The sequence below is a fragment of the Gordionus sp. m RMFG-2023 genome, chromosome 2, assembly GCF_954871325.1.
Source record: "Gordionus sp. m RMFG-2023 chromosome 2, tfGorSpeb1-WG-v2, whole genome shotgun sequence".
In the NCBI taxonomy this organism is placed as follows: Eukaryota; Metazoa; Nematomorpha; class Gordioida; order Chordodea; family Parachordodidae; genus Gordionus; species Gordionus sp. m RMFG-2023.
The window spans coordinates 46,886,669-46,895,745 of NC_088776.1; the positions used below are offsets into that span (position 1 = coordinate 46,886,669).

The window sequence follows — 9,077 nt, forward strand, 5'->3', positions numbered from 1 at the left end:
GAAATATATGATTAAGATAAATTTCTATCTTACAACTAGATTTAGGATCCAAAACATCATAACTCGAAAATAATAATAATACAACACATATATATATATTAACTTATAATGTATCATAAAGAGGTGTGAACCTAATTTTTAGGGCCGTAGCCAGGAATATCCTGCTGGGGGGGGGCAACTTTTAGGGTGGTCAATATTTTTTAAAAATAAAACAAATAGTTAGGCACTCATAAAATATTTTTACTATTTTTATTAAAAATTTATAATCCACGATTTTTGTAACAATAAATGAATTTAAAGCTAAATTCTTTAATATTTTTTTTCTTAAGCCATTAATACTAAATTTTGTTTATATCGATCTTTCATCGATTTTCTAGTGATAGATAGAATTCTCTTTAATATAAAGAATGAGGCTTCAAAAAACGGCGTTGATACATGATGATGGCTGCTGAAGTAGCATTTATAAATTCTTTAAATGCAAGATGATAATTATTGTATACATAATATTTACGAAATTTTCAAAATTATGTTTCTTTAACTTTTGCAGCTAATAGCCCTTTTGCTATTTTTATTTCATGATGTAACATTTCATATTTAATGATAATGTTTCTAATGGGCTCATTTTATCTGATATAAAATAATGAGGGTCAAGGAGGGAAACATGATAGAAGAATATCAACATCTTGTGTAAATCTATCTAAAAAATATCTTAAAAGTAATCAATTTTATCATTCTTTTTTAAAGATCTCCAATTGAAGTCCATTTAACAATTAAATTGCATATATCGACTAAAAAATCTTGAAGATGTATAGGCGTTTTACGTACATAAGATGATATTTAGGGATGATATAAAATTTTGATATAGGTTTCTCAGCTTTAATTCTTATCAAATCAAAAGAATATCAATTTTTTTATTTTTTAATAAATTAATTGTAGAATTAATATAATTTTTAACATCTACTATAGTAGTACTTACTGACTATAGATATTTATTTATTGAATCTATTGTTATTATTACCTCTTAAAAAGACCAATAAATGTAATTTATATTATAATTTTCCGATGTCCTCACTACGTCATCGTGACGTCATGTCATCGCTACGTAATGTCATCGGTATGTATTTATTTTTATTTGTTGATTTTATTTATTTATTTTATACAAACAGATGAAGGGAATTTAGAGAATTGATGGTGTACACATATTTAACATGGATTGAGAGATTTGAAAATATATAAACAATATTCCCTCAACTTTCTAAATATGAATGAAATAAATGATGTGAATAAAAAGATTCAGGCTAATATTTCACTTAATCCTTTCTTTATTTTTTAGATTACCTTATCAATTTTCATCTCATAATATCAATTACACATTAATGAAATCTCTACAAGATACTCAACTTGTATATTTATTTTGAACATACTCACAATTTTTGTCAGTGCTTACATTACAATTTTTTGTACTCATATTTTTCTTTCATAACCAATAATTAAGAAGATAATCAAGTATATTCAAATATTTAAATATTCTTTTCCTAACTTATTTATATTCTCCAATTCTTATAAATAACTCTTTCTTTATTTTTTTCCCCTCCCTTAATGAATTTATTTATCACTAAATTTTATTATCTCATTCTTTTCTTTCTATCTCTATTATCTATTAACCCCTATTTCTCGAAACCTTATCAATTCCTTTAATATAATTTTTATTATTTTTATATTATAATAAATTATATCTTCTTTTTCCCCCCTTTTTTAATCTTATTTTTTAATTACCTTACAATTAATTAACCTTAATCTTAATAACATTACATTCATCATGTTATTTTTTAACTTTTAGAATAGCATAATAGGCTTGATAAGTCCCCCAAAAATTTTTTTTGATGATAGCTCTTCAACTAGTAGAAATATGCATCTAATATTGACCCATCTACCGGTTTTACATTATTTTAATGTTTGTTTAAATTCAACAATAGTTTATTTATATATTTGCCTGATTTCTTTATTTGTATAGGCTAACCCTAATCCCTCACATTGCTACAAAATATGATGAATCTATTATAAAAGATAAGCAAAGAAAATAATGACGATTAAACAAACGCCTTACCCGTTCTAGAGTTACTGGTAGACAAAATAATAAAGAACTACGCTTGAAATGAACTCATATGGATTTTGTTTTTTTTATCTTATGTTTTATATATATGTTTATTTTATTTTCACCCAGTTCTCCAAATTATACTATCACCACTACCACAATCCCTATGCCTCCGCCTATTTTTTAACAAATATAAACATTTAATTCTGTACTATCATTCACTTCACTAGGAGTTAATATAAATATTACTTTATCCGATTCTTTGAGAAACTTTCATGAATATTTAGAGGAATGTTCAAACTTGAATGTACAGTATGGCCAATTTCATCAACTTTATTAATGGAAAAATATGCAGTAGTTCTGTCGTGCCCTTTAAAACAATAACGACCGTTTTATGGTTGAGTTAACATTGTCGTTCATGATTCTATTTTAGAAGGGGATACCAATGCTGACATTGACAAAAATATCGTTTTGCGTGTTCAAACTTGAATGTACAGTACGGCCAATTTCATCAACTTTATTAATGGAAATATGCAGTAGTTCTGTCGTGGCCTTTATGACCGTTTTATGGTTGAGTTAACATTGTCGTTCATGATTCTATTTTAGAGGGGGATACCAATGATGACATTGACAGAAATATCGTTTTGCGTTCATCTTTTACCAGCATCCCAAGGCATAGGCATATCATCTTTATCAGGACGCAATGTGTTTTGTACACTGCTTTGTTAATCCGTCATTACTTTCATCTACAACCCTAAATGATATAAAATTATACATTAATTATTTCCTCTCCATACGACCGCCCAGATTTATTTTGTCACTTTTTCCATCAAAAATTAAAATGTCAACAAGGATTTGCTCTTAATTTTATCAAATACATAATAAATAATCCTCATTATTTTTTAAAAAAATTATCCTAAATTTATATGTCAATAAAACAAAATATCTTAAAAAATATATAAATAATTTGCATATAAGTTTCAATAGTGTTTAATGGCATTTTTGTAATTTAAATAGACAGCAATTTTTTTTTACTTTACATAAAAAAATATATATCCCTTATCAAATTCTCTGACAAATAATTTCAGAAATGCAAGACATACATTAAATTTATCTGAAAAACAACAATAACCTTATATAATAAACAACATATTTTTTAGATATAATTTTAATTGATCATATTACAAAAAAGTATAAGAGTCGGTTATTTTTATTTTATTTGTCATGATTCTCTAATAAGTGGTTGCCCAGGCCTTCCCAGTTTTTCTTAATACGGAATTTACATGTTTTTTTTCCATATTAGACTAATTGGTAAATCAGATATTTCCCGTTCATGTGATAATATTAAAAATTTAACTATGTCCAAGGCGGGAAAAAATTTTCAAAATAAAAGAAATAAAAGAAGGGACTTATATCAACTATTACTATTTAAATTTAAATCAAATTTATTACTATATATTTTTTATCTAAAAACATATATATATATATATAAAAAGTTAATTGAACATATTAAACAATCAACTTAAATAGTTAATATATAAAATAAACAATATTCAAATTTAAATCAATCAACATTCCCCCTCTTCTACAAAGAACTAATCTTCTTCTCAGCAGTCATCGAGAGCTTGTTGTCCCAGAAGTTTTTTCCCGTTTTGATTGTACTCGGTTTCATCTTGGTTAGCACATAAGTCTCAAATGTTCTCGTAGGCTTGATTCTATCACGTAGGTTTGATAAATCGTTTATTAGAGTTGCGTGAGTTTGTACGTTTTTTGTAGGCTTGAATCAATCGCGTAGGTTTGATAAAATCGTTGAACGTTATCGTTGGTTTGATATCCTTATCGTATGTTGTTCACATTTCTCAAAATTGTTATTATCATGTTTCATAATTAATCCAGTCGAATATTGGAATTTGGAATAAGTCGGAATATGTAATTTGGAATAGTTGATCAAATCAAATATATGAATAATATGCACGAATAAAATTTTGAATTTCGGAACAATAAAATATGTAATAAGGAATGATAAGGAATAAGGAATAAAATCCAAAATAAGGAATGATAAATAATTATTATATTATTTTTTAGGTGTTAAGTTAATCATAGCGTTTTATACTTTTAGCGTTTTATGCGTTTTATATTTTTAGCGTTTTATATTTTTTTGCGTTTTACATTTTTTAGCGTTTCCATATTTAATTAGTAGCGTTTTAATACTTAATTTATTTTTATTTATTTTCAATCTCCGAGGTTAAAATATGCAAATATTATGCACATTTCCCTCTCTTAAAAAAAATTTAAATTTCACACAATATTTTTCTAAAATAATGATGTTTAATTTTTACATAACCTTTTGTCTTCAAAAGCTTTATTTCAAAAACATTTTTATCATATTAAGTATTACTTATAAGGGTTATTTAAATCAATCCCTTTTAATTCATATGTTTTAATTTCACTTTAATATCATTGGTCTCACAAAATAGAATTCATAACCTATCGTTCAACTTCCATATCAGTTCTTCCTAGGTTGTCACATTAGGTTAGGTGCTGGTTATCATATTCCAGTCCAACATCCAGAGCCGGGACGAAGAAAGAAGCTTTTTGCATGAAAGAACGTGCTAACATCTCCATAGATTAGGCATTGGATATCAATAGATTAGGCAGTCACAATAAATAAGGTAGTCATAATAGATAGTCATCTCCATAGGTTACGCAGTCTCCATAGGTTAGATAGTCATCACAATAGATTAGGGAGTCACAATAGATTAGGTAGTCATAATAGGTAGTCATCTCCATAGGTTAAGCAGTCTCCATAGGTTAGATAGTCATCACAATAGATAGTAAATAGGTAGTCATATAAATAGAGTCATCTCAATGGATTAAATAATCGTCACAATAGGTAGTCATATAAATAGAGTCATCTCAATGGATTACACAATCGTCACAATAGGTAGTCAAATCAATAAATAAGGTAGTCATCAATTTCAAATTTAATTTAATTTATATCTTTTAGTTTTAGGCAAATTTTCTATATTTTATTCTTTTTTTTTTTACAAAAACATAACAGGGCGCCATAAAAGAAACAAGAAGTTAACAAGTTATATTTATTCTAAATAAAATTTTTTTACCTTTTATAATTTTGTAAATTTGGATAAAATTTTGACTATCGAAAAGAAAAGTCAAAAAAATTTTATTTGTCCTTATATCATCTCCAATATCGAACGACGAATTTGATAAGTAATTCGTTTACTTTTTATTTTTACTAAAGAATTCAAGGTAAGGATATTTTTAAAATTTTTTTTTAAAACTTTTATCATTTAACTTTAATTTAAAACGAAAAACGTACCACCGTAACCGGGGCACCATAAAAGAAAGTATTTTGTTTTAAGAAACTATTTAAATTAATTCTTTTTAAAATCAAATTTTATTATTCTTTTTGTATATCTAAAAACATAGTATATATATATAAAAAGTTAATTGAACATATTAAACAATCAACTTAAATAGTTAATATATAAAATAAACAATATTCAAATTTAAATCAATCAACACAAAATTATAATGGGTAGGACTGGGCTTGGAATTTCAAAATTAATATTAGCATGCACCTGACTTGGGAATATCTTTTACAAATTATTAAGGGTTGATCTGGGTTTGATAAACAATTTTATAATTATAAGATCTTGGATGCTTCCTAATATTGTGAGCTTGAACCTGGCATGTCATCTATCGTAAAAAATGAATAAAAATCCTATTCCCAGTCATTTTTAATGGGCTTTCTACTAGTTTATATTAATGAATTGAAATAAAAGACCAGAAGCTTCGACTGAATCATGAGTGGAAATCTCTGAGTTAAGAATTCTAATAGAAGTGTATAATAATACCTTACCAATAGCCTCAAAATTCTTATAAATGATACGAGATGTTTTAAAATAACCAGTCCACTTCGGATCTAGATGTTTCTTAAGAGTATGACCTGTATATTTACAGGATATGTTAAAATGTCTAAAAAATATATATTTAAGCATTAGATAAAATTAAAAAAATAACAAATTATTTATACCAATTTTGAATCGATGCAACTTGTGGTTGTAGCAATAGGTTTTTTTTATTAATTTTTTTTGAAGCAGAGTTAGTAATCTTCCATTTCGACCAGACATGACGTTTGATCGTATGCCTGGTTTATTATATACAATGAAATAATATTTAATTCATTAGGTTGCTTTGAAATACAATTAGTAATGTTCAGCAAATGATTCCTATTATATTTCCAATTATTCTCTGGTCATCACAACTTGTAAAAACATGTTTTTAATGGTATTAAGATAAGGACTGTAAGGTGGTAAACATTTTATTGTATACTTTCTTTCTATCGACTTCCTAATTGTATGGTTATGATGAAATGGTTCATTATCTATCACAAAAATCATATTCATCATGTTATCTTTTTCAAAATGATTAAAATATATATTTTTTTAAAAAATAACGATTATTCTTTTTTGAATGAGAATTTTCATTTTTTGATTGACACTTTCCTATTTTGTTTGATACTTTTCCTTTTTTGATCAGACTTTTTCCTAGGTCTTTGGGTCTTTTCCTTTTTTGATTGAACTTTTTCCTTTTATGATTGACTCTTTTCCTTATTTGATATGATCTTTTCCTTTTATGATTGACACTTTTCTTTTTTTGAATGGGAAACTCTGTATATTACTAAATATCGACAAAATCTATATATTGCATATCAGAGTCATTATTTTTCAAATAAAACTCATTTCAGGATAATTTTTTTAAATATTTTTAAATGTAAATTAAAACTATTAGACATTCTATCAAAAAACTCATATTCTTACCATACAACATACTATAATAATGCATTTATTGTGAATGAGGGAAAGATTTTTAATTTAATTCATATTCTAAAACTAACACTTTTACATTCACAATTATAATTTGAGGTAGAGTAGTGATAATTTAAGTTATTCCTTTTAAAATATATTAAGGGATTGCCATAATTAATAACTTGAAATTAATAACGTGGGAATATGACCGCCAAAGGTTGCGAAATTTATTTTAGGGTGGGGGGTTAGGTATAGGTTTTTAAAGGGGTGTTGCCTTCAATAAATATTCTGCCATATAGACGATAAATATATCATATGAATATGCATAAACAACATATAAATATTGTAGTATATAACACTTATAAATTATAATATACAAGGAAAAAATATAATTTTTTTACACATATTGTATAACATTAAAAAATATATATTGGTACAATAGAAGAGAAAGAGACAATAAAAATTTATGATCGGGAAATAGTATTAAAAGATATCATGAAATAAAAAAAAAAAATTTATTTTTAATGTTGAAAACCAATAATTTTTTTAAATTTATGTTAATCAATAAATAAAAAAAATAATATTATACATTATATTCTACAGATTTTTATTATTTATAATTATCATTGTTTTATCACAAGGGACAAAACAACTATTATATGTAACATTTTATATGATATAACAGGAAAATTGGAATTAATTATCTCTTTATATTTATATATTTTTTTATTTTAGTTTATTATGAAAAATTTTGTGTGGTGTGTTCAAAGATTTTTTTTTTAGAAAAATCATCTTTCCATACTACAAAAATTAAATAGGTTATAACGTCTTTTAAGCTAACAGAAATTTGAAAACGAAAAGTGAAAATATAAAAACCAAGAAAAATGGTATATTTAAAATAATCAATTTTAACTACAATACTTACCACCATTAAAACCCAGACTTCTACCATGGAATAGGACGGTATGGAGCAAGATCATCATTGAAATAAAATTTTAATTTGTCTTTTCTTGCAATCTTTGATTTGGTATAGAGAGTAGGAGAGTAAATCGTCTAGCTGAATGCTGAAGTTCAAAAAAATAATTATTGATACAAGATAAATACTAAATAGTATAATATCCATCTCATTAACTGTTTTTAAATTATATATAACTGTATGAAATTAAAATAAGTTGCAAAATAAAAGAAATATAATGAATAAAACAAAACACTATAAGTGCCTAGAGATTAATTTTATATCAAGGATAAATTTAATCGTAATGAACATTTATATAACAAAATTAATAAACATATTGCAAAACGATTATATTATAAATTAACTAGCATCATATTGTAACATTTAGCAAATAATTGAGATTACCAAGAAATTAACTCCCTGTAAATTTTACAAAATGAATAATCGTGCGTTTTACCCAGTACCTCTGAGAACTTCACTGATATTACTAACCTTATCCCCGCCGTGATAAAAGCCGCTGCAGCGGAGACGGTGGTTTGTATGGATTAGAATGTTGGGCTATCAAGATGAGTTAGGAAAAAGAGGTGGGTATAATAGAAATAAAATTTATAAAGTAGATTTTAGGAAAATCTAAAAAAAATCATCGTAGGAATAAATACATCATATAAAAGGGAGACTAGACAAAGTAGTTTTGGATAGACACAAAGAAGAAGAGAATATATCAAGGAAAGGGTGGAACCGTTAGAGATAGGAAAAAACGGACAATAGAGGTATCAGTTAAAAATGAACTTCAAAGGATTTTGACGATGTTAAGAATAGACAGCGTCTACATGACAGGATTTTCACTGGATGCAAACTCCCCTAAAAAACCTATACCTACCCCCCTAAAAAATTACTGCCACCTTCGGCGGCGATGTTTTTAATTTCACTTTTTTAATTATAATGATAGTCTTTAATTTTAAAAGAATTATTTAAATAATTTTATCTATACTATCAACTATCGACATTATGTGAATATAGAGGAGTTATTTTTTAGATAATAAATTCAATTAAAACTCCCTTCATTTACAATGAATTTATTATTATAGCATTATGAGCTTGCTGAAAATATCGAAGCATTTAAATTACATTTGAAAGGATAGCAGAAAGTTTTATTTGGAAAATAATGTCTATGATTGTTTGCAATATATAGATT

The 9,077-nt window shown here is 25.7% G+C and overlaps 1 long non-coding RNA gene across 4 annotated transcripts; it reads right to left on the reverse strand.

Annotated features, from left to right (window-relative positions):
- Positions 1 to 3,560: 3,560 nt before the first annotated feature.
- LOC135923346 (uncharacterized) lies at positions 3,561 to 8,117 on the reverse strand. 4 transcript variants are annotated; one of them, XR_010571194.1, is made up of 4 exons: positions 8,032 to 8,117; positions 7,853 to 7,984; positions 6,153 to 6,266; positions 3,561 to 5,533 (listed from the first exon to the last, which is right to left on the reverse strand). It is a non-coding gene; the product is annotated as an uncharacterized LOC135923346 (long non-coding RNA). The 4 variants fall into 4 exon arrangements; XR_010571192.1 differs by lacking the exon at positions 3,561 to 5,533 and adding an exon at positions 5,612 to 6,094; XR_010571193.1 differs by lacking the exon at positions 3,561 to 5,533 and having other exon boundaries at positions 5,611 to 6,266; positions 7,853 to 7,991; positions 8,032 to 8,095.
- Positions 8,118 to 9,077: the final 960 nt, after the last annotated feature.